This window comes from Cygnus olor, chromosome Z (genome assembly GCF_009769625.2).
Source record: "Cygnus olor isolate bCygOlo1 chromosome Z, bCygOlo1.pri.v2, whole genome shotgun sequence".
Taxonomy (NCBI): domain Eukaryota; kingdom Metazoa; phylum Chordata; class Aves; order Anseriformes; family Anatidae; genus Cygnus; species Cygnus olor.
This window is the reverse complement of record NC_049198.1, coordinates 67,892,255-67,915,116: the sequence shown is the minus strand read 5'-3', so window position 1 is coordinate 67,915,116 and position 22,862 is coordinate 67,892,255. Positions and strand designations below refer to the sequence as shown.

General features: G+C 37.9%; 1 protein-coding gene across 2 annotated transcripts in view; it reads right to left on the bottom strand.

The window, feature by feature from the left end:
- The window catches only part of LINGO2 (leucine rich repeat and Ig domain containing 2), a 333,518-nt gene that overhangs the window by 217,955 nt on the left and 92,701 nt on the right, over positions 1-22,862 (bottom strand). The window lies entirely within an intron of this gene.

The following is a 22,862-nucleotide window of genomic DNA, read 5'->3' as shown; positions in this document are numbered from 1 at the left end:
ATGTGAAAATAAAATACATCTGACCTGAACCCTCCAGTTAAAGTTGTCATTTGCAAACTGGCTCATCTAACAAATTTATACTGTGCTTCCGAAGGAAAAAAAAAAGAAAAAAAAAAGATCCTTATTTCATCATAGAGCAATCTATGTCCTCAGTATTTGCAGCCAAATTAACAGGTCTTTTTCAAAGGCTTTGTTTGAAAATATATCCAGAGTCCATATTTCAGTGGAAGCTTAAAGCTCAGGTAGTGTTCGGTTATTCCCTTCTTACTCACATGAAAGAATGCACAAGTAAGTGGAACGCTACATGATACATGAGGCAATGATTTATTTCTCAGTCTAGGTTCTGCAAATCCAACAGAGAAAAATGAAGCCACTACAAAAATGCACTTAAAGTTTTATTATATTCTAACAAAGTATATACATATTACATTAATAGTGTACTTCACGCATGTGGTGAGATATTTATGAATTTTCAAAGCTGCAGTTTCTCTTGACTTAGACAAATATGTAAACAAACACTTTCTACAAAAAAAAAAAAAAAAAGTGGAGACACTAGACAGCTGTCCACCATTAAAATTATCAGCAAAAGAAATGAACATTACCTGTAGGTCTCCTCAAGAAGAGACCACAAGTGAGATCTATCAATTTTATTCTACTTCATCAACATTGACTTCACTGGGAACTTATCATCTGAGCCTTGAAATGAGCACCTACCACTAACTATTTTTAAATGTATTTTTGAATTATTGTGAGGCAAGTTTGCCTAACTGGTTTCTGCTTCTATCCAAATCTGATGAAACTAATACCTCTATACCCATCATAGTTAAAAACCAGTCCAGTCTCTGTCTTCATCTTTTATCTCAGTTCCCACAGTTCACTGGCCAAGTTAGACATGCTTCATTTTATTATCTTCCAGAGGTCTAAAACCCCTGTGGTCCCTGGTTTGTTTACAAGACTGAGGAATTTGGATCACTTCCCCTTGGTGTATTGCCAAGAATTAGGGTTGTCTGAGAGACCAAAAATGGTAACGGGCATTCAAGGAAATTTTTCAGACTGACTGATAATGGTTGGAAGGCAATAAGCAAGGCAAGATGTAGTGAAAGCAACTTAATAGAATCATAGAATCAGAATATCCTGAGTTGGAAGGGACCCATAAGGATCATCAAGTCCAACTCCTGGCACCACACAGGTCTACCCAAAATTTTAGACCATGTGACTAAGTGCACAGTCCAAACACTTCTTAAATTCAGACAGGCTTGGTGCAGTGACTACTTCACTGGGGAGCCTGTTCCAGTGTGCGACCACCCTCTCGGTGAAGAACCTCTTCCTGATGTCCAGCCTAAACCTCCCCTGCCTCAGCTTGACACCATTCGCACGGGTCCTATCACTGGTGATTAAGGAGAATAGGTCAGCACCTGCCCCTCCACTCCCCCTCAAGAGGAAGTTGTAGACTGTGATGAGGTCTCCCCGCCTCCTCCTCTCCTCCGGGCTGAACAGGCCAAGTGACCTGAGCTGCTCCTCATATGTCTTCCCTTCTAGGCCCTTCACCATCTTCGTCACCCTCCTCTGGACACTCTCCAACAGTTTAACATCCTTTTTGTACTGTGGTGCCCAGAACTGCACACAGTACTCGAGGTGAGGCTGCACCAGTGCCGAGCAGGACAATCCCTTCTCTACTGACTAGCAATGCTGTGTCTGATGCACCTCAGGGTGCGGTTGGCCCTCGTGGCCACCAAGGCACACTGCTGGCTCATATTCAGCTTGCTGTCAATCAAAACCCCCAGATCCCTTTTTGTAGGGCTGCTCTCCAGCATCCTATCCCCCAGTCAGTAACAGGGTTGCCCCTTCCCAGGTGCAGAATCTGTCACTTGCTCTTGTTCAACTTCACATCGTTAATGATTGCCTAGCTCTCTAATTTGTCCAGATCTCTCTGCAAGGCCTCACCCCCCTCAATAGCTCCACCTAATTTGCTATTGTCTGCAAACTTGCTCAAAAAACCTTCAAGTCCTTCATCCAAATCGTTTATGAAAACACTGAAGAGGACTGGTCCTAAAATGGAGCCCCCACTAAGTGACAGGTCACCAGCCTGATGTAACCCCATTTACAGGAATCCTCTGGGCCCAACCTGTCAGACAATTGTTCACCCATCTTATTATGCTTTTATCTAACTGTATTCTGGTCACCAGAATGGTCACACCAGCGCAGAGTAGAGCGGGACAATCACTTCCCTCGACCAACTACCAATGCCATGCTTGATGCACCCCAGGATACGGTTGGCCCTCCTGATAGGTAATAGAAGGGCAACCACAAAAGGGCCAGACAATTATCATTTGCCTGTTTCATAACAAGATTGTTTTCCATTGACCTCTCTGTTACCATTTCAGTTGGTACTTATCTTGCTTGGTGTTTGCTCCCTGTTAAAGGTCTGTGCCAGTCTTGCCATTTCATCCAAATTTAGCTATCAACAAGTGGGAAAACACTGGTTTCTTCAATTATTACCCCTTTAGAATAATTTGTGTCTTTTTTTTTTTTTTTTTTTTTTTTTTTTTGCCAACTAGATCAACTAGATTTCATTTTTGCTCTTTTTGCTCACTTTGCAAGTGTCTCTGCACCATTGTCTCATTTCTTTTTCTCAGTGGTATTCAAAATTTCATCTCAGACAGGTAACATTATATAAATGCAATTAAATTAAATTAAACTTTTGCTTCACGTTTCCTAAGGCCATTAATCCATTTCCTACAATAATTAAATTGAACCATTTAAACTAAGATTATGCATGAAAGAGAAAAGCTGAAATGGAAAGTAGTACGCCAGGATAACTATTTATTATATTTGCATAGAAACCACAATGACCAACTCCATTATAAATGTGCAACTTCAGGAAGACCAAACTTATATCCATTCTTCTGTAATAGGCAAGTCCTTGTTCATGCAGTGCATGCAGAATTACTTGGCACCAACACTGGATAACGGTGCAAACCATGTGTCTTCATTCATGTATCTTTAGAATGAAGAACTAAAATATTTGCACTACTCCTCCAAGAAGAAAAACTGCCCAGTTCTGCAAAGCACTAGATTTACACTTTCAAGGAAGACTTCGATCACTGTTACCTAATTTCATGCCATTCATTTATATTTGACTATGGAAACAAAATAATTATACTGTATTATAAATCTAGTTAGTGTTCCACTGCCATATTCAAGAAAACTTGCAAATTTCAGGCATGCTGGTGTAGCAGAATCAGCTGAACAGTTCTGCTATTCACCATGAATTCCATGAATTTTATAAACCTGTGCAGAAATAAATCAAATGCTTACATTAAAGCATGGCTCAAAATACCAAATGATCAAAATACTGTGGCAATTTGGAAAGAAGGGGAAATCACAGGCCTGCTACAGAATTAATGACTGGCATTTTTAGAGCAAGAAATAACTAATCTAAAATTTCTAAAATACCAGTGAAAGACTTTTTAGGAATCATAACTGGAAATTTTATTCATATTTAAAAACAGTCAACAGCAAAAGGAAAAAAGCAAAGAATTCATCAAAATCACCCTTTTTTTGGGTAACATTTTCTTTAATAAGAATGAACATTGCTAAAAGCAGCATTTTAAATAATTAAATTATTATTATGGTCCCATTTGTTATGAAAACTGAGACTTTCACCACCATGCATGTTTTAATAAAACCTTTGACAATGAGTTGCTGTAGTGAACTAGTAGTAAACTGACTAGATAAGAAAGGCTGAAGTCCATATTGTTCATAGACAAAAGTGATACTTTGGGGTATTCATATCTGGATAAAAATACAGACAGTCCTTAAACACACTGAGGTTCAGAAACATAGACAATCCCTCACTGATTCCCTGGGCAAATGGAATATAACAGTTTGGGATTAGGGTACTTGATATCTACCGGAGCTGAATACTCTGGTAGATATCTGAATAGTGACCTCAAACTTTTGGCGGAGGTGCACAATGAAAGTCCTTCTCTGTTCTGAGGACAAAACAAAACCCAAAGAAGGTATGTCCCAAGAGATAACTTTTTTTTTTTGTTGTTTTTTTTTGTTTTTCCTAAGAACTGTTGTCACAACAGAGGCAGAAAAATTGATGGTGAGGAAAATCTGCCAGGGTACTACAAGCAGAGACAGCTGAAGGAGAAGCTGGGGAGCAGCTATGTGACCAGACTGCAAGGGGTTGCATTGCAATACGTATTCACTCTTCATGAAACACATCAGGAAAGAGCACAAACTGGACCCAGGTGAATGCACCTGGCTGAAGCCTGGAAACGAAGACAAAGAGCCCTCCAGAGTCAGTGGGGACTTTCAAAACTGACTTCAGCAGCTTTTCATTGAGGCCATGTTAAAAAAGCCTTAACACTAATTCTCAATGTCTAGTGGGTCACCCACAGTTTCAGCACTGGTGTTAACTGTTGATGGTACAAGTTCAAGAACTTTGCTCTGGTGAAGAATATGTAGTCCCAGAATATTCACTGAACACTGAGGGCAGAATATACTTAAAACTAATCCAAATGAATTTTGTGCCAATTCTGATGACTATCCTGATTTCTTATGCCAAATTATGACCAAGAAAGTATTTTTAAGTAAAATAGTAAAACAAACAAACAAAAACAAACAAAAAAACCTATTTATAATAAACTATTCATAATTATTCCAGTCATCTCATACTGACCATATGCTGTAGCTATACATTAACTGTCCCCTTTTTTTTTAGCATACAGAAAAAGGAACTCATCAATTTAGAAACTTAGGTATTGCAACCTCTCATATCATTGTGCAAGTGTGACACCTATAATCTTTTCCAGCTCATGTTAACCATGACTGATTTCATGACTCAGACCACACACAATAATTGAACTCACATACACTGTCACTGCAACTGTACAACTAATGAAGAGAAGGTTGAGTGCTTTCAGAGCTTAAGTCTATCCTTATTTTGACTGCATTTAAGTCCCATGTATCATGGATACATAAGAGAAAAATGCTATACTTTAATCTTATTAATTGAACTTTTAAGACACAGGAATACTGGTGTTTTAATTCAGATTATTTTAATTACTGCAAAAGAACACTGAAGAAAACAGAGACATGATTTAGCTTGACTACTTCTACCATTTATAAGGTGAATGTCCTTCAGATCAATCATGCTTTCACTGACAAGAACATCTAGAGTTCTAAAACATATTTTCTTCTGTGTTTAAAGCAGACAAAATATTAGTAAAGGAAAACAACAACAACAACAACAACAAAAAAAAACCACCATGAGTTGAACTTAAAACAACTAATTAATTCAGGGTCAGAAAGGCTGCTCATAAGATGACAGTTAACTGCACATCCCCTACTTTCAGCATTATTATAATTATTATTATTTAAAAATGATATCTCCAAAGAATGAAAGACATCTCAGACTGAGAGCTGATGGACAAGCTGGGATAAACATTCAAAAAGAGAGTCATAATCAGAACACAAAACAAAAAACATCTTTCAAAGAGACTTTTTTATTTTTGACACAACTCAAATACTCGTTTTCTACAGAAATGTCATTAGGGCAGTATATGGTAAAAGTATTAATCAAATGGCAAAGAAACATTGCAAGAAAAACTAAAAGAACCTGTGAGAAATGGCTTCATCAACAAATGTGGCACCAATTCCGAAAGAACTGAACTCATAAAAATATAAGAAGGGAAGAGTCAGGATACTGTCAGAAGGATTTGCTTCCTCCCATAGCATTTTAAGCCCACTACCCAGCTGTCTCTTGCAATTACCAAAGTTGCACTGCAATCTGTTATAATAAAGAAGGAATGCAGTGGGTATAGCCTTGATAAGGCAAGAGGATTCATCTGGAACACTCTTTTCACAGGGGAGAAGAAGAGAACATATAAATGAGAAGAGAGCTTAAGGCCCTAAGGTTTATTAATAGCATTAGTACCAGCAAGGGAAATCCAAGCATTTAAGTTTTGAGGCAAGATTTTTTAACTGAGAGGTCTAATTTTAGATCTAGGATCCTCCTAAGTGCCCCTGTTTGAAAAGTTAATTGCTATTTATTGACCCTTCCTAATGTCTGAAAAAGAAGCTAGTCAAAAAGCCAGAGGAGAACTATACCTGTGATTAACAACAACTATCATACTGTATAGTTTACCACTTCAGATAACACATGGAGAGGACAAAACGTTTCCAAATTTTTTATGAGAATTTGGAAAAAATCTTGATTTCTGTGAGGCACTTAGACAACATGAAATCAATCTGTATGGTCTACAAGGTTTTGGTCAAAGTATTTGCAACAAATTTTATAAGAAATTGCAACAGATGTATGAAACATTCTGTCTCAGTTTTGCTATCCATTCTGTGCCATTTGAGATGTGAGACTTAAAGGCCTTGATACTTCCTGCAGTTTCAGAGAGGACAGAGACTCAACAACGTATAGATATTTTCTCTATAGAAAGGAAAGGCAAGACTGTTTAACTACTGTGTTCTCATCTATGCAGATGTTATAAGTAGTGCTAATTAGAAACTGTTTTTTTTTTTTTTTGACTTTTTAAGGGGAAAAAAAAAAAACAACTTTAAAATATTTTTATTAAGAGTATCTTGTTCCTCATGTGTGATGGAGAAGACAAAAACTGTTACTTCCTTTACCTGACTTAAACTTTTCCATATCAGTCTGTTAAGTTCTGTCAACATCTAACTAGAACAATTTTTAATCAATGCTAGGACACTGATTAAACCAAACATCACAATATTTCATCCTAGACACTCAAAAAAGTCTCTGTATTTCTGATGGAACAATAGGAGTCAGGCTATTTCCAAATCAATATTTCTTAAACATTCATAATGCCAAAAAGCTGATGTTACTTTCTTGCTTTTTTTTTTCCTTCTCTTGTTTATGCTGATTAGTTATACAACAGCTTTCATCTTCAGCTTATACCAAAAAAACATACTGAGCATGGGCAGCCCAATAGCTGCAGCATGATAAAATTTATGCCTGTCCCCAAGTGGTTCCATCATGTAAGTTTGCACAATTTCATTGCTTGACTTGGCAAATGAAGCAACTCTCTCTGGAGCTCTTATGCTTTGCCATGAAACAGACTTCAGTTTAAGGAAATCCTGTGCTCAGGTGTGCAACAAGAGCTTATCATTTGGCAGATTTTGTCTCCCTAAAGAAAACAAGCACAAAACCTGTTTTTACTTGGTCAACCTTTTGAACATGCTCGCCGCTTCTCCAAAAGAAATTCATGGAAACTAAAGAGAAAACAAAAGGGGTTAATACAACATCAGCCTTGTGAAATCAGATTCCTCACATCTTTAACGTCCTAAATATCAGTACACAGGTGATTACAAAGATGTAAACCACTTTTTCACGACTGTAGCAAACCAAGATTTTTCTTAACTCTAGCAAAAGATGACTGTGTCAAAAGACTCATTGGTTACTTATTTCCAAACTTTCCTCTGTCTAGAAGAGGCACAGTTAGGGAAGGGTTGAGTTACCCGTGCATCACATGTTCCAAGTGTCAATCACTATCAGCATTATGACTCAGGTGGAAGCATTTGATTCCAGGAGAACTACAATTCAGTACAAAAGCAAAAGAGAAAATGCAGTAAATAATAATAATGGTGAGATTACACAGAACTTCCTCAAATTTCAGTGCTGTTGAGTTATACCAGCAAGGAAATAAGACAAAGAGGATAGAAAAGGCACAAAATCCCTATGAAACTACTGAACTTTTGCAGCTAAGTGTTAAAGCTTTGGTATGCCAAGGTATACAATTGGATTTCATTTTGAGACTGCAGCAAATATTTAATATGTGCCAGTCCTTCAATATTTTACTGCCGTACAAAGACATTCTTTTAAACAGAGCTAAAACACATTCAGTAGAGTGCAGAAATAAGATACAAAGCCTTACTTGTATCTTTTCAGAACTTGAGAATATTTTCATTGAAATTTTACATCAAATTGGTATTGCCTTGCTATGAAATAGCAAGCCAAACCATCGTGAAAGACAAGGCAGAAAAACTTCGAAAAAATATTTCAAGTATTTAATTTGAAGTAGCTAACATAAATGCTAAGAGGAAAAACCCTCTCTAGTGTTCTTTTTTTCCCCCTCTACCGTGATTTAATGAATTCTAATAAAATTATATGCTGGTGAAAAACCCTCAGAGGATTTCACCCATTTACTTCAGATACAACTCTAACTTTGTATTTGAAACTCATAATAATGCATAATTAGAAGCAAAGCACTTTTGTTTTGCTTGATGCCTTTCACACAATAAATAGAGAAGAAAATGGTCTCTGATCAGCTTCCTAAAAGACATCGTCACCCTAGAGAGCAGCTGCTGGTCCTTCACAAAAGCAAATATGCATGCATCCATGAATGTAGGTTATGTGTGTAAGTGTTGTACACATCTGTAGATTCATAATGGAGTGGTATATTATTTCCAGTGAATATTCTGATTTTATTAATTCTGTTTGTTTCCTCTCTGTGAAGTTTATTGATGGAAAGTTATGCTGTATCTTAGTAGGCTGCAGATACATTTTTAATCTGACAACAGCTGCATAGCCTTAAAAGGATAAATTTACATACTGAAATGAACTAAAAGAGATACAAGGAATATATTTCACATTACTGGAAATGTCTGTTGTACATCTTACTATCTGTATTTATTGCCTCTTGTGACACATTAGCCATAATTATTACACATTATCTGCCTAGTCCTGCATTAACTAAATGAATTCCTTTGCTTTTAGGTGCAAAGAATTTGTAATTTTCATTATGATACGATCCATTAGAAAGGAAAGAGTGTCTGGCAAGAAAGTGAACTAGATTTGAAAACAAAGTTATGTGAATAGAAGAAAAATGAAAGTTTACTTGGAATGTTCCTGGAAGAAGCAGTGCTTATAAGACTCACTATCTTGAGCCAAGACCCATGGAGGGAGGGAAGGAAGATCAGTGGACAGTAAGTAGTGAAAGCTGAAGGAGAAGAGCTCACTGCTTCTAGTTTTAATGCAGTTATTGCAGGAATGCTAAAAGCTGGCCCAGGTAACCTGCTGAATGCCTCTCTGCTACCTGTCAGAAGCACAGAGATGGACAGCAGCATAAAAGATGTCAGGACTCCAGCACTTAGTGAAAACGTTCCTCACATCTACGTACATCTTCTCAGACTGCCCTTGGAACAGAAAGTGCTTAATTAATTTAGCAGGAGTATCCTGTGGTGTAAGTTCTAAGCCCAAGATGATGAGAGGGCACCTGAGAATGTATTCTTTCCTTTTTGTAGGATTGTCTTGAGCGCACAGGGGTCTGGGTTTTCCCATATGCTGAGATGGCTCTCTCTCCTCTTTATTCACTCTTATTTTCATTTATGCAATAGCAATGTAATTTCAAAGATTTTCTCTGAGGTTAGTCCTTACAGCAGTAGATTGTAGAACCAATGCAATAGAAATAAAGCACTCAGACCTTCCCCTCCCTTCCCCCCCCCCCCATTTTTTTTTTTTTCCCAAGGAATGGTCAAGGACTAGGACAAAAATATTTTTGCTTTTAATAGCATTTCCAGGGCTGTCAGAATACTTTTTACCACAAAAACACCCAAACCAAACCAAACCAAACCAAACCAAAACAAAAAAAAACAACAAAAAAACCTGCTACCTTTTACAGCTATTAAAACCAAAAGAGAACCTCACAGAAATTCCTCATTAAACAAATACCAAATTTAGCTCTTAAAAGTGCTGCATCCAAGCCACCTCTTTTCTCTGTCCTGGAGCGGACATTGCCAAATTTCTCCATTTCCTTTTTTGATTACATTTAGTTTAGCCAAACACGTTATGGTGGCAGAGATGAAATATTGCCAGAATATTTTTCTTCACGCAGTGTTGCCAGAAAACTTCAACTTGTGAAGGTAATACTTGGGCAGAAACAGCAAGATGGACTTGTTTATCAGCAAGATGGAAAAATAATTCTTTCCTGTCTGCAAATATATTACAAATTGAGAAGCGCTTTGTGTCTCTTCCAAAAAGAAGAAATCAGCTCTAGTACCAACTCATGTGGCAGAAAACTAAAAAGTTACTTTAATTGAAATGTTTAAATGTATAGGACTATTGAATAATAATCTCAACCTACTGATAAATTAAGGACATTAAATTACAAAATGCAAACTTAAATCCTCGCTGTCGTTAGCAATTGCCTTCAATATTACCATCTTGCAATCCAGAGAGCTAATTTATACATTAGTGCTGGCAATAAAACTTTTTTTTTTTTTTTTTCTTTTTCTGTCAGGTAGAATCAAAAGGCTCAAGATTGTGCAGTTTTCATATTACAGCTTCATTTTGCTTTGTACAATTTCTACATTTTATTTTATTTTCTTGTAGAAATGGTTGCTGGAGGCATAGATTTTGATTAATAACATAACTCAGCTAAGCATTCTCTTTGAAAAGAATTAACTATCTAGGCAGGGTACAACAAAGCATATTTCAACAAGATTATTTTACATGGCAAATTACAAAGAGGACCATAATTACTGATTTTGAGCAGTGTTTTTCAGGATTTCCTCTAGGTAGGGAGCAATCTGTTGGGAAAGTTGTTGTAGCATAAATTTATGAACTGATAAGCCTACTACTCTGAAAGTACAGTAAATCACTCTTAAATTTGGCTCATAGACAATGCAGCATATGTCCGAGGTCTTAAACTTAAAAATGCTTTTCGATATAAAGCTCTCAGGACTTTTTTTTTTTTTTCTTTTTTTTTTCTATATATATTCAGATGACTTGTACTGTCTCAGAATTTCCTAAAATCTCTTTCTTTTTTTTTGGTATTAGTATTCAAAAGTCATTGAAGCATACAGCAATTTGGCTTGTATGTTTACCAGTAGGTGTAAAATAAAACATAATCAATAATAAACTGGATGTTACAGAATAGGTGCATATACACCCTGGACATTAAATCCAGAAATGAGATTGTGGAAGCTACTGCTTCATAGGTCAAGACATGCTTCTTTCCCCTGTATTTAATAGTTACTTGGCAAGGTGAATCTTACCTCAAGCTGCTACTATTTTATTATGAAGCACACTCTTGGCAATAAAGATACCAGAATAGACAGTAAAAAGGTTTTGCAATTTCACATAATAGAAACTTTCCCACTTAGAAAATCTGCACTAGAAAAAGAGGATAGAGTAGTTAAACTTCAGACACTCAGTTTCCTTAATGGGACTTTCTGTTCTTCAGACATCACATGGCTCATCTGAACATAATTAAACGGTTATAACTTCTCCAAACCAGGTGAAGACTGGGTGCAATTCTATAAAATGTTGAAGTACACAATCGAAATAAGTTTTAAACGTAAGCTGTAAAAGATGTGGACCTGTTAGAGCGAGTCTAGAGGAGGGCTGCAAAGATGCTCAGAGGACTGGAGCACGTCTCCTATGAAGAAAGGCTGAGAGAGCTGGGGATGATTCTGTGATTCTATGTTCAGTTTGGAGAAGAGAAGGCTTCAGGGAGATCTCATTGTGGCCTTTCAGTACCTAAAGAGATCTTATAAAAAGGATGGAGAAGGACTCTTTACTCGGGTGGATAATGATAGGACAAGGGGGGGTGGTCTTAAAATAAAAGAGGATAGATTTAGATTAGACTTTAGGAGGAAATTCTTCACTGTAAGGCTAGTGAGGCACTGAAACAGGTTGCCAAGGGAAGCTGTGGATGCCCCATCCCTGGAGGTGTTCAAGGCCAGGCTGGATGGCATCTTGGCCAACCTGATCTAGTGGGCGACATCCCTGCCCATGGCTGGAGTTAGGTGATCTTTAAGGCCCCTTCCAACCCAAACCATTCTATGATTCTATAATTCTAATCCTGCAGATTATGGAGAAATTCTTAAAAGTGGAATAAGAGTTTACCTGAATCAGATTTGTTTCCATAGAGCTTTAATTAAGGCCTTTTTGGAGGAATAGATCAACACAAAAGGCTCAGAATATTTACTGACTACTTATTTAGAATATTTAGATATATTCTAGTATATATCTAGATATCTATTAATATATCTATTATCTATATCTATTAATATATCTATTATCTAGAATATATCTAGAATATTTACTGAATATTTATTTGTACAGATGAAATTGAAAGAATGATGAAGGAGACAAAGAACATTGCATGAATTGCAATTCTCAGAGGGCTTTTAGCACAAAGATTGTGACCTCTGTGTTTCTGGACTGCTAATGCTTGAGATTACCTCCTCTAAATAACTGGTCTGTGGAAGTTATGGAAGTCCCAGGAGATCCAGCTATTGTCCTATCACATCATGATCACAAAATCTCCCTTCAAAAAGGGGAACCAGTTGAACAAAGAAGCCAAGAATTGATATGGGTTATACTTAAAACATTTTCATGATGTCCCCAAACTACAGATCTTTTGTGATGGGAAGAGAATCACACATTTATGACGTCAGAGGAAAGCAATGCTGACATGCCTTTATTGGTAACTTATGGCTTCAGCACAGGTTGGGCAGTGGACATTATGATTTTGGACCTATATTTTAAGGGAATAGATAAATGCTGCCAAACACTTGAAACATATTTTTTCATTTGCTTGTTCGTAAGGTGTTTAGATTCAAGATTTTATGATAGGACTGATATAGAACATGTGCGTTATGCAGGAGTAACCAGACACTGAAGGTATACTACATGCTATCTAACTTCAGACTTTTGTCTTTTCCTTTCTCACCACCTTTGTATCATTTTTACCAATCTAGTCTTTATTCTCATTTCAGTTTTATTCTGTTTTACTTCTTCCTGCTACACTATTGACCTACTTTCTGAGCTCCTCTGCTCTGCCTGTCTTTCATGACTCCTCCACCCACCCACCCCTACTGTTTGCAAAGCATCTAAAAAACACCTTTTTACCCCTTTACTAAATTAACAGATCAGAGAGCAACCTGTCCCCCACTGATTTTATAACACTTTCTCTGCCAAAGAGATGATTCAAAAATAGCTAGAGAAAACTGATATGAAGAAATAAAACAGAAATAAAGTAGAATCTGAAAATCTGAGGAATCTTCAATTCTACTTCTAAATCACGAAAAAAAGTCCAGAAATGTACATTAAAATTTAGGATCAGAGTGGCTTACCTGAATTGGATTATCTTTTCTGAAGATACTTAAACTGATAACTAATATTAGCTATATGTAAGCATAGTGTGCTAATAGAAGGACTTGTAGCTGCTATACAGAATAAACATGCAGTTGTGAATAGGACATGCACCTTAAACTCCAGAGTGAGCTCAAATACCATTCAGTTTACTCGTTTGTGAATAAAAAGAGCTGTTAAACTTGAACAGAAGTATCAGATTCTAGGCCTGAATAAATGTGAAACTGATTTTGAAGACATACCCTCATTTAATTAGTGCTGTAATAGTCAAGTAGATTTATCTGCTCTTTTCAGCTAAGGAAAGTAGACACGATATTATGGGTAACCTTTACACTTGTTGCGTCATATTTACCTTCCATCACAATGGATGCTAGGACACAATTCTAGATTATGCAAAAGTGAAGCCATGGATAGTAGAATGGGGGCTTGCTTAATTGTATTAATGATTTCTAAATAAAACAATCATAATTATTAAAGCCAGGAGTGAAAGAATGGGGGCTTGCTTAATCACTTTAAAATAGATATTACTGAGTGTCTTTGCTTATTACTGCCCCTCACAGAAGATGTTTCCTGACAAAAATGGGGAACCTGTCTCAAAAACCAGCTGAGACCGACCTTGTGGTTTGGACAAGAGCCAAGGAGCAGCTGAGTCTGTACAAAGGCAGGGGGTCAGCTAGTGGTGATGAAGAGGAGTTATCGGACTTCATCCCCACGACCCCCCGATGACTACCACCAGAAGGCACTGCGCAGGCACAGATGGGAGGAGTTTATGGAAATGACTTCTTGGAGCTAATTTTAATACAGAGCAGGGATATGTTATGAATACGTATAGGCGTATTAGGAAACTTCATGCATATGTAACTTTTTACTGCATATAACCAAAGCAAGTTGCCGCGTTAAGTTGCGCATGCCTTTGGGAGCTATCCCGCATGCACCCGGCGCCAAAATAAACCACATACCTACTTTATAACTTATTTGCTTTGAGTTATAGAGTTCTTCCACGAATCAAAAGAACCTTGGCAGCATTTGGTCCTGAGAAAAGCCTTTATGGTATCAGAACCTTTTCAGTCAGAATAACACAAGGAGCCAAAGTATAAATGAAAAAATGTCTCAGCACAGCACTTTCCAAGACAGGATCCTTCTCTATGCAAATGCTATTTATGAAACATTGTCCATACCTGTGGAAAGGCAGCTAGCTTCACTATTTCTATTTTATCAGTATAGAAGTGTGGAATAAACAGACAAGAAGAAGCCTTGATGGTACTGCTTGCTGGAGTAATGCCATATGGCTTTTTTTGTATGTTAGGAAAAAGACTGGTTATATTTTAAGATGAAGTGTTGCCATTTCTTCTAGGAATACTTAATATTATAGTTGAAATGTTAGTAATGAAACTTAGAGTAGATGTTCACACCACAAAAATAAATAAAATACTATCTTCAATTATGACGTTTACTGATAGTTTCCCCAGACCATCCTTTCTTTCTCATTCCAATCAGCATGCTTAAAAACAGATTGACAGCAAAAAAGCTAATGACTATAAATTACTGTTACAAGTGCAAATGAATTCCTTATTACATGATAGGTGTTTCACAAATGCCAACAGAAGATCAAGGTCAGGAAAAAAAAAGTTAGCACTTATTCATACAGACAGAAACTGAAAAGATAAGTGACAAAAATTAGATGGTATTTTGAAGTAGCTAAAAGTAAGGGCTTAAGTGGTCATTAGTAATACTTTCTACATGTTCCATGACCTATTGGAAGGAGTGCTTTTAAGATTAGTACTTTTTCAGTAATTAATCACTTTTGAGGTGGGGGATAGCTCTTTAATCAAATTATTCTCTGTTTCATTGAAATAGTAATTGGCCAGATTTATCTCTGGTACAATTCGTTTGACGTCTGGAAAGCTATACCAGAGATGAATTATTGCTTTGATCTTTGTACCTCTGACATTAAGACAGCAATCTACTGTTCTACTCTTGCAAATGAAGAAGAAATAACATCCATCAGGTCTTTCTTGGTTTCCTTTAAGTAAAACAACAAACAAGTAGAGCTGTAAACTAAAATAACTATATGGCTAACTTTTAAAGTTACTGTAAACTGTCTTTGGAAAAGATGATAGTAAGAACCAGACTAAAAGCAGAAATGAGGAGTGTCAAAAGTTTGGAGTTCAATTTCCAGCTCAACTTCAAGCTTGCCAAAGAATTATGATCAGTGTGTAGAAGCAGATTTTCAAGTATCTGTTTACAGAATTTATGATTTTCATTAGTTGATCAACAGTTCCCATTTTAACATCCAGAGTGTTTTATTGGGTTTACATGGCAAGGTTTTGGTAACAGGGGGCTGTAGCGGTGGCCTCTGTGAGAAGAATCCAGTCCCATGATAGTTAAGGGCCAGTTTCAGCTAGCTCCAAAGGGACCCACTGCTGGCCAGAACCGAGACAGTAAATGATGTTGTTTGCACCTCTGTGAGAGCAGATTTTAGGAAAACAAACAAATAAACAAACAAAAACCAAACCAAACCAAAAAAACCTGCTGCGCAACAGAAGCTGGGAGAGTGAGGAGTGAGAGCCAGCCCTGCAGCCCCCAAGGGCAGTGCAGCAGGAGGGCAGGAGGTGCTCCAGGCACGCAGCACAAGTTCCCCTGCGGCCTGTGGAGAGGCCCCTGGTGGAGCAGGCTGTCCCCCTGCAGCCCATGGGTCCCACATGGAGCAGATCTCCATGCTGCAGCCCGTGGAGGAGCCCCCGGTGGAGCAGGTGGATGTGGCCCGGAGGAGGCTGCGGCCCATGGAGAGCCACCGCAAGAGCAGGTCCCGGACCGGAGCTGCCGCCCGTGGGGGACCCGTGCTGGAGCAGTTTGCTCCTGGGGGATGGATGGACCCCGTGGTACGGAGCCATGTGGGAGCAGTTCTTGAAGAGCTGCTGCCTGTGGGCAGCCCCTGCAGGCTCAGTTCGGGAAGGACAGCATCCCGTGGGAGGGAACCCACATGGAGCAGGGGCAGAGAATGACCGTGAAGGAGCAGCGGAGATGAAGTACTACAGACTGACTGAAGCCCCCATTCACTGTTCCTCTGCACCACTTGGGGGCAGGAGGGAGAAGAGGATAGGTGGAGGAAGGTGTTTGTGGTTTAAATTTCTCACTGCTCTAGCTTGTTAGTAATAGGTAATAAATTACATTAATCTCCCTACGCTGAGTCTGTTTTGCCTGTTATGATACTTGTTGAGTGATCTCTCTCTGTTCTTATCTCAACCCTTGAGCCCTTTCCATTGTATTTTCAGCCCTTTTCCCTTGGGGGGGGGGGGGGGGGGGGGGGGGGGGGGGGGGGGGGATGGGGGGGCGGTGGGAAGAGCGGTTGTGGTGGAGCTTAGATGCCCAGCTGGGTAAAACCATCACAAGCGTATCTGGTCTTCTCAAAGCTGGACTACTTACAGTTTTCAGTCTCCCAAGACTGAATCCTTACTTTGTTCTTTAGCACAACTAAGTGTTTAATTAGTTGTATTTCTTCTACATATTAGGTGTATTTCTTCTACCTAGTCTTTATTTTACTATTATTTCAGCTTTAGGTGCAGAGGCTTAGTGTGCACAGTATGAATGTAGAAGAAACTTCAAAAACATGCAGGGCATTTTCTGTACACTGCATAGGAAATCTAAGCTCTCTACTAGGATTCCTATCATGGCAAAAGAAAAAAATTACAGAAATGGTTATTGGCTTTCAGGTCCGTGCTGTAACTTCTTTCCCAACATATATTTTTTTTCCATAGCACATGGTCAGATCTATTTGGAAGTCAATGAAGTGAATACTCAAATATTTCGCCTTAAGTAGTGAAACCTAGCTTTTAGATCACTTAGCACTCCACCCTGCCTTCCTTACAGAAAGCCAATCAAGCTGTGTAAAATATTTTTGTCACTACAAACATCAGTAATGAGCATAAACCATTGTAGAGGTAAAATGTAAAGCTCTTTTGTGCATGTCTATTGAGCAGGGTCTATTGAAGCAGCAAGGACAATAGGGATTAGAAATATTAATTGCATATTACAAGAGAAATAAATGTATCTACCTTTATACTAAACTTTGTTCAGCTTCTACTCGTAATATGCTGAAAGCTACCAGCTTCTCTGGCAGAGTTTCCAGAGGAGGCAAATCTGCCTGCACTTTCCTTTTCTCTTTTTATATATTTTTTTTTAGAAAACACACATACTAGCCGTGAGAAAGTACAATATCATGGTCTGCCTCTTTTTTGTCTGCTCTTCTTAAAGTGACTTGGGAAGTTTCTCCTCTTATCCTACTGTTTGAAAACCCTGTACTGCAAAGCATTTTTGCACATTGGTTGAGATCACACACTAGTGTGATCTTATACTACCCTATTTGTTTCAGATGCCTTTACTAAATACTGATCTGTCATAATCATGTTAATGAACTTTAAACACTAGCCTGTCTTACAAAGAGCGCAAGTTTCAAGCTAGTGAAGTAAATGATTTTTTTCTTAAGTACGAATTTGGAGACAGTTCTGAAATAAGAAATGACCAGAACAGTTGTGTTTTAGCAAGTGGATAGCAAGTGTTATTTATTTATTTATTTATTTATTTTTTCCTTAGCTCATCCATGATTTCTGACAATTTTTAGGTTGATAGCTGAGACCACCATTTCAGTGTTACTTAGCCTTGGGAGTTTCCAGAGTCCATTTCTCATACTCAGGGTGAAAGCTCTTCCCTTTCTTTCATGTTTCTTTTTTTCCCCTTCCTTGCTCCTTATTCCAAAGGGAAGACAAAAAGCTCTTAACCAAAGACAGCTATTAAGACTTTTGTTACTTTCCCCACAGTAGTTTCAGTGTCTCCCAATTACCTTTTAATAAAATGAAACCTAGTAATTGCTTGGGTTTGTCAGTCCTAAATGGCAAATGAAACATTTGTTGCATACTTGGTAGAATGATAACACTTCTTATCTATCTTAAGAAAACCCACCATAACCTGGTCACTGGTAAGAGACCATACAAAACCACAGTAATAAATACAGATGACAGATTTAGCATTAGAGTGTTCTAACATTCTGGTTTTAAGCAATCCTGCCCTCAAAGAAACAACTATCTGAACAAATTCAGCTGGACTACCTACGGAGGAGTAAAAGGACATCAAACAACAAATAACAGCAAAGAATTTAAGAAGTGTGTATTGCTTTGCTTTTTTCATATCTTTGCTAAACTACAGAGATCCTCACCCTCAGTGACGAACAGCAACAATATACTATGTATGCATGCTTACTTTATACCAAAGTACATGGATTGAACTAATACAGCACTTTGGCCTTCCACAAAATAAGGAATGATAGTATAATACAGTGCAGCAGATGTTATTAGAAGCTGCAACCTCCCACTGAAAGCAGTAACTTTCTGAAGCATCCTGGAAGTTTCAAAAGTGATATGGTATTCTCCAATACTCACATAGGTAGTGCATCCAAACAGTGCTAAATATGACTTGTCTACTCTGACTATATTTTCAAATCTCCTCTTGAGCAGTGGTCTCTGAAGTGGGTGAGTGCATGCACACCACAGGGTATACAAGACAATCTGCTGAATACATGAAGAAAATATTATAACTTCAGTAATACATATGTATAATTTGTAAATAAATAAGCATACAGATATTGGGTATACATGCTAAAAAAAATAAAATTACTGATAGCACTCCATGATAAAAAAAGGTTTGGAGACCACTGCTCTAGAAAATGGAAATGATATTATTCAACCCTGCACCATCACCCCGAAAAGATCTCCAGATATGGGTATATCTAGACAAGCACCTTAATATGCATTAAAAACTGCAGAAGTACCATAGCATGACTTTATTCTATGCTTAAACGTCTCTAGCTTACTTAGAAAATGAGCCCTGGAAATAGAAAATCTAAGAACTGCACATTATGCCAGTTAGAAGTAAAAGGTAGTTAGGGCAAGTCATGAAAAAAGTCACATGAAAGTCACATGAAAAACATGAAAAAACAATCCACCTAAACCAGGTTCATTCAAATAAGGTCTTTTACCAATGATTATCTAGCCTTGTAAATTATATGAAATGCCAACTGTACAAAACAAAAAACTGTACAATGCCAAACATTTCACATCTCTCCTAATTCCTTTCTGTCTTCTTACCTGCCACCAACACTGAAGATGCAACAATAATATCTTCATCCAACTCTCCACATTGGAAAGTCAAAAAAAGTTGATTATTTTCAAAATCTTTACTTGATTAGATCTGGCTAGCTCATGTTGGCAACCAGGAATTCATACTTTTTTTTTTTTTTTTTCTTCTCAATAAGAAGGGCGGGCAGATGTTTAAAGGAAATGTTTGCCATTACAAATGTCTAAGGTGTCTACTGGAAGCACATTAATCTATCCCATATCTGTATATTGTCCAAAATCTGTATGATTTTAATATTCTAATTACTGTAACAAGAAATAGGAAAAGACACATTTCATGTTGGTTTAGTCACCATTTTCACAACTAATTGCTTAAAGCGGTTAGTAAAACTGATTGAGCAAAATAGCTCAGAAGGCTTTCTTGGCTTTTCCCTACTTCTTGGGAACAATGCTAACTACAGAATCACAAACCCACAGGATAACTTAGAAATGGAGGGACCGCTCTAGGTCAGCTAGTCCAACTGACTTCTCAAAACACATCTAAGAGATCAAGACACTCAAGATTGTGCCCAGTTTAGTCTTTAACATCTCCAAGAATGGAGATCTCACGGTATCTCTGGACAAACTGCTCCAGTATCTGATCAACTTATGCTTAAGAAATGAAGCAAGCAGACAAGCATGCAAAAAACTCCTTATAGTTAGCAAGAATTTCCCACAATTCAACTTGCACCAGTCACCTCTTTCCCTACTACTGTGCATATCTGAGAAGAGTCTAGCTGTGTCTTTTCTCTGTCCTTCTATCTGGTAGTTGCAGAAAACAAAGTCTTCTCTTCCTCAGTTTTTCTCATGTGCTTGGTGCTCCAGTCCCCCGCCTGTCTCCATTGCCTCCCTTGAACATACTCCAGTATGTCAGTGTCTGTTCTTTACTGGAAATCCCAAAACTGGACAATGGACTCCCGGTGTGGTCTTACCCATGCTGAACTTGTGGACCTAGAGCAGTGGCACCATGCCTGTCAGTGGGTATAACAACAACAAAATTCCCTGGTCCAAAGATGATTCTTCACACCTCATATTTTGTCTTGTACAAATGCAAGATCGGTGGGCTTGATAGCAGTAAGAGATGACAAACTGTATGACATGACTGTTATACAAATAAGAAATGGTGTGAATGAGGTAGATGACCTCCTTCATGAGAGACTCTGTAATCCAATAAGGAATGAAAGAAAGGGCACTTAAAATCACTCTACTCATGTGAGTTGTATCCACATGCAGTTGCACTCTACTCTGAAGTGAGGCTGTAAGGTTCACATGAGCCCAACACTGAACACAAAAGCAAAGACAAGGTAAGTGACTGAATTTCAGTGAACTGGGGAGGTGACAGTTCGCAAATATGCAGTAATGCCCACAACAGTCAACAGGAAAAGAAGTCACAAGTGCATAAGAATCACTGATTGTTTTTCAAGTGAGCACAACTCACTTTTTGTTTGTTTGTTTGTTTCTACTTCTGTTATAACCTTCCAGTTATATATCATTTCCACTTTGCTACTGAAATCTTAAAAACTGTAAATTGTCTAAAATAAAGAAGATTTATCTGAAAAATTAAGACTCCTTTCATTTTATTTGAAACATAGCATAGACACAAATACAACATATCATTGCAACCAACAACTTCTACTGTTGGGCATGGCCTGGGGGATCTAACAACATAAACCTAATCTGTGACATTGTTAGGGCACACATCACAGGCACCATGACAGGGTCCTGCAAGGCAATTTGGAATCTAAGGACTGATTTGCAGAAAGCCAGTCACGCCAAGACTCCTAAACTACTGTTGATTTGTTATTCACCAGTGTACTTATTTTGTCTAATGACATAAGACACAAAGATTTCAGAAGAGTAAAACGATGTAAAATGAAAATAGTTTGTCTTCCAAATAATTCTGAAAGGTACCTTCTTCATGTACCCTAAAATAAGGTATGCAAATAAATGCAATCCATGCAAAATTCTCTCTTTTGATTAACAGAATAAAAAGTATTTCCTGCTTCTCCAAATAGATAATCTAGATGTATTTTACTTTTCAGAGAGTGAGAAGCTTAGAGGAGGACTGACTGACAATTCAAACATGGTGATGGGAGACCACCCTATTTTTATGATACTTGAAACATGTATAAGAAGCACTGACGTTAAGGCAAGAAAATCCTGTTAAGTGCCAAGGCAAGTCTAAGATCTAGAGCAAAAATCACTCCTAAACCTGCAGAAACAGAGCAAGAGAAATGCAACCAACCAAAAAATAGCACTTTTTTTTTTTCTTTTTCTCTTTTTTTTTTTTTTTTCTCCACAGAGTAGACCATGGGGGAAAATAAAGCTGTAACTGCTCAGCAATGGTAATTTTTGACCAAGGAATGATCTAGCACAGAGGGCAAGAAAGTTTGTTTGCAGAAGGGGTTAAACTGGGGGAGCAGGGACACCGGAGACAGAAGGACTCCATGTCAGGGAGTGAGATCTCCCTTGCTGAGGAGATAAAACAGGGCTGAGGCTTTGTGTTGTAGCAATGGTGCAACGTGATTGCTCAGGGACCACCTCTGGGCAGTGGGGCTGGGGATGAACCCAGGAGGGGGCTGAGGTGCCCCGTGCCAACGCTTACGGGACTGATGATGGGCCAAGCGTGTGTAAGGGGCCAGGGCATGACATATCTCTGCAGACTCCTCATAGGACTCTGTACAATGCATTGTTCATTAGTCCTCTTTGTATTTAAGCACAGATGTGTGTTTAATTCATCTCAAGGGGTACAATAAAACTGCCCCAACAAGACCATCTCCATTTATGCACAAGAACTGAATACATGCTAATTCCCAGAATTGTCATCTTCCTTGCAAATCTCTAAGGAGACAATATGTAAATACCTGTATGCAGTGCAAGTGGGATTTTAGGGACCCAGCAAGAAAAGATTCATAGTGGTTCATAAAGAGAAGTGACAGCAACTGGTTTTATAAGGACAAGAGGGGGATTGAGTCAGCATAGTTATTACAATATTAGTGGACTCACTATTTAGCTTGGACAGATCAAACAGTTCAATTAAGTTCCTATTATAAGAAAAGAAATCTCCTTCCTGAGTGATACAGCCATATTTCTTGTGTTTCCCTACTATTAACATTCTGATGACTCTACCTCCTACCAGTGAGCACAAGGTAGAGTCAATGAACTTAATTTTTGGAGGGGTTTTCTTACACCTTCATTATTATTTGGTACATTTGCAAACCCAGTACAGTGGTGAAGAATTGTTGATGAATTGTCACTACTGACACAATAGTCAAATTCAAAAAAAAAAAAAAGCATTTCTTTCAAACAAAAGATATAGATAGTCCATTTATCAATAGAAGCTCTATAAATACAGATATATAATTGAGTATGCATACACATATACATGAAAATGGGGATCAGATAAGACCCACCTTGACAGAAGTGTACAACTCCTTATTACATATTTCTTTGCTGACAAATTTAATATCTTTGTAAATCAATTCTTAGGCCATGCAGATTATGGCCTTATGTTTTGTCAGGTTCCAGTGACATTGTTTTCATATTTTCAGGTT